Below are 3,684 nucleotides of genomic sequence, written 5' to 3'. Positions count from 1 at the left end.
ATCTTCTTCTTTTAGGTTGGGATAAGTAAACTTGCGTAGCAACTCAATAATGAAGCACCCATCAATAACCAGAATTTTTACAAAATCATTTGGTTCGTAATCAATTGGCCAAGCATAACACTCACAAGCCTCTTTCTCCACTTCCATGACGTAATCAGTTGGCCAAGCATAACACTCACGAGCCTCTTTCTCCACTTCCATGACGGAATTGATTAAATTTCTCAAAATTTGTTCCGGAAAATGTGATCGAGAAATAAGGCCTTTAAAATACTTAATTTTAATACTTTGTGTGTCCCTCAACTTTCGATCGCCATGATGGAAAGGCCCGATAGAAAATGCATCCGGGACATAAGCTTGTTCATTTATCCTGCGAAGTATGATGGGGGTTTTGAAGATGCAACATTTGGACGACATGGGCGCATCTTTTATCGAAGATACTAATTTTTCAATATCGATCATTGCGTCCACAATTCACAGCCATGTCTTGGTTCTGTTTCCCCTTTCCTTTATGTCTCTTCGAAATTGCTGCTTATAGAATGAACCCCCAAAAACAAAAACAAAAAAACAAAAAACAAAAATGAAAGAAGGAAAGGAATAACAAGCAAAACAGATTGTATTTTGAGGCTCAATTCTCTTCAAACAGAAAAGGAGGGAAAAAAAAAAAGTTAAGATATATAAAAATATGAGTGTATTCATCCAACAAATAATTATGGCTTATGAGTAGAACACTTAGAACATTCAAATGGAACTCGCTACTTGGCTTTTTAAACCAAATTCTAGCTAGTTTCTCCTCAAAATATGCTCCATCCAACTAGCTTAGAGATCGCCAACATTTCAGATTGTTATACCAACAGATTCTGGCTATTATTGTTGCAATCTTTTTTTTTTTTTTTTTTTTTGAGTTCACTATTTATTAAGTGTAATGACACAAAAATATTTATAATTTTTTTCTCGACAATTGAGACTACATGTTGTAATTAATGTATAATAAAAGTAATATTCGTAGTGAGACAATGTACAAATAGTATTGCAGAAATCAAAACTTGCCTCCCTATCAAGTTGTGAAAAATGTTACAATTTTTTTTGTCTCTAGTATTGGCCTTTGTTAATAAAATAAACAGGGAAAAAAAATCACTAGCAACTGAATCTCTCTCTACTCTCATTTATGGCATGGGTCGTCAATCTTGGCCATTGAGTAGCCAATCTTTAGTATTAGTTGGCTATTTGTGGCCATTGGGTGGTCAATCTTGTGATACCCTGAATTAATTGTGCAAATTGAATTATATAAGTGTGTATTATATGGGTATGTGCTAGTCTCATATCGGGTATTTATTAAAATAAGCTTCTTCTTTTTTTTGAGAAAAAAATACACACACACAAGGGAGAGAGAAAAGAGTTCTAACACAAAGGCACACCACAACTCTACTAAAAAACCATAGTAACTTTTAAGGAAGGGTGAGACAAGTTATACTATACACAACACACTCTCTTAAGCTGAGTAATATAAACAATTATGCATTGATCACAAATTATAATTTGATTAGCCCAACCTAGAAACACCATGTGCATTGGAACATCCTAAGAAGACATGGTCCATTAATAAAGGAGATTAGGAATTTAAGTGGGATAAATTTAGAGTGGGTTTCACAACCATCTTGGTATTTGTAATTATGAATGAGAAATTCTACATCTTGTGTTTATTATTTCCCTTCTTTGAAAACTAAAATTGTTTGTGGAAGCAAAATGGCCTTTTCTTCTTCTGACCCCAAAATTTCAGAATTCTTTAGACAATTTTAAGTAATAAAACATGTGAATATATACTGAGGAATATTTTAATATAAAAAAATCTATTGAAAAAACATATGCGATGTATTGTGTTTAAATGTTAGGGGTTTGTTTACATATGAATAAGCCTTTGTGATTTTTTTTTTTTTCAATTAAAAATTTCAATTATGACTCACATGAAATAATTTTAGTAGTTAGACAAACTTTAAACAGAAGTCATGTGAATTATGGCATTTTAGTTAATAAAGACTTATTAAATGATCAAATCTTAGCATTTTTATAACTAAACTGTGAATATATATGTACTTGAAATTTTAGAGTTTAACTTGAAAACGATATTAATCTTGGGAGTTTATGCTATATAATTCTCCTTTATTTTAATACTTATGCACAAATTTTACTAAAGAAAAATAAATTATCACATTAAGAATTTAAGATTCTTTTTATCATTTTTATCACTTTAAAGGTAATAACAATATTCTTTTTTTTAATATCTTTCTATTAAAAATCTTGCTTCTTTATTTTTATTTTTATGTTACCTTTTTTTTCCTTTTATATATAGGTTTTATCCTTTAAAAAAAATGTATAAAATATGGAAGATTTTCCTTTTATTTTATAAATGAAGAAAGAAACAATAGCCTGTCATTGGCCATTATATAAATGGAAAAAAAAAAATATATATATATATATAAAGCAATCCATTAAAAAAAAAAACTAAAAATTTTCAATTTAAGATTAGAGGTGGGGGGGGGGGGAGGAGAGAGATGGATTAACATACAAATGGTTTAATAATTTTTTTGCAGGGTCAAGGACAATTGCCTCCACTTGACTCCACCCTCGATTTATTCCACTTAGATTTTCTGTTAGATATGAAAGATAGAAAGTTAATAAAAGTAAAGGGAAGAATATAAAATGTAATATTTTCAGTAGTTTAGAGATAACTAAAATAATCTAATGAAAATTGAGCCTCATGTTTAAGGATAGAAATATATATATATATATATATTTATTTATTTACCTTAGAGAAAAAGTACTTAGGATTAAATTATATACCAAATATGAATGTAACTACTTACATGCTTAGGGCAGCCCAAAGCCTAGAGCCCCTAATAAAGAAAGGCCCCAAACAGGTGAATAAATTATTTGTTTTTTAAATGTGGGCTATTAAAAAAAAAAAAAATCCTCCCCTTTTAAGAAGACTCAAAAAATTAAGTGATGTTAAAAATATAACAAATTTTGTGGGGCTATGTGCGCAGTAAAACTTGTAGAATCCTTAAGTCATATTATACCATGAGAATAATAAATTGTAAATAAAAATTTATATAGAACATTAACTAAATTGATGAAGATAAACTAAATATTATTTAGGGTAAATACAAAATTAGTTCTTATCCTTTATACTATATTTCAATTTAGTCCATAATCTTTAACTTGTGTCAATTTGGTCCCTAACCTTTTCAAGTTCATGTCAATTTAGTCTCTGTTATTATTACTTTGATGAAAAATGTTGATGTGTCAAACGAAATAGTTAAAAAAAAAAAAAAAAAAAATCATGCCATATTAGCTACCAACTGTATTTTCACGTTAAAATAAAAAATAAGATAAAAACAAATTAGATGTTCACCCGTGAAATAGTCTAGGAAAAATTCTAATTCATCCAAGATTTGTCCTGTGCCATTAAATACATATATTCAACTGAAGTTCTCGCATAGATACAAGTAACTCTCTAACTATTGAAAATTTTCATCACATGCTATGTGAAATCCACGAACAAGGCATAATTATAAAGATATATAAAACTTATAAAGTAATTTATTTATTTTTTTATATAACAAAACTGAGGAAAGTAATTATTCCTATGTCTACCTCAAGTATTACATGTTTGGGTTTTCTTTTATT

At 28.9% G+C, this 3,684-nt stretch overlaps 1 protein-coding gene across 1 annotated transcript in view; it reads right to left on the bottom strand.

Moving 5' to 3' along the window:
• Nucleotides 1-2,618, bottom strand: part of LOC112032586 (UPF0481 protein At3g47200) — a 22,183-nt gene extending 19,565 nt beyond the window's left edge. Inside the window, exon 1 of the mRNA XM_065769635.1 lies at nucleotides 2,564-2,618. The gene's annotated coding sequence lies outside the window, so the exon portion shown is untranslated. The remainder of the gene's footprint in view (nucleotides 1-2,563) is intronic.
• Between the last annotated feature and the right edge of the window lie 1,066 nt (nucleotides 2,619-3,684).

The sequence above is a fragment of the Quercus suber genome, unplaced genomic scaffold (genome assembly GCF_002906115.3).
Source record: "Quercus suber isolate HL8 unplaced genomic scaffold, Cork oak 2.0 scaffold_1238, whole genome shotgun sequence".
Taxonomy (NCBI): Eukaryota; Viridiplantae; Streptophyta; class Magnoliopsida; order Fagales; family Fagaceae; genus Quercus; species Quercus suber.
The sequence above is the reverse complement of the archived record's forward strand: the minus strand, read 5'-3'. Positions and strand labels throughout refer to the sequence as shown.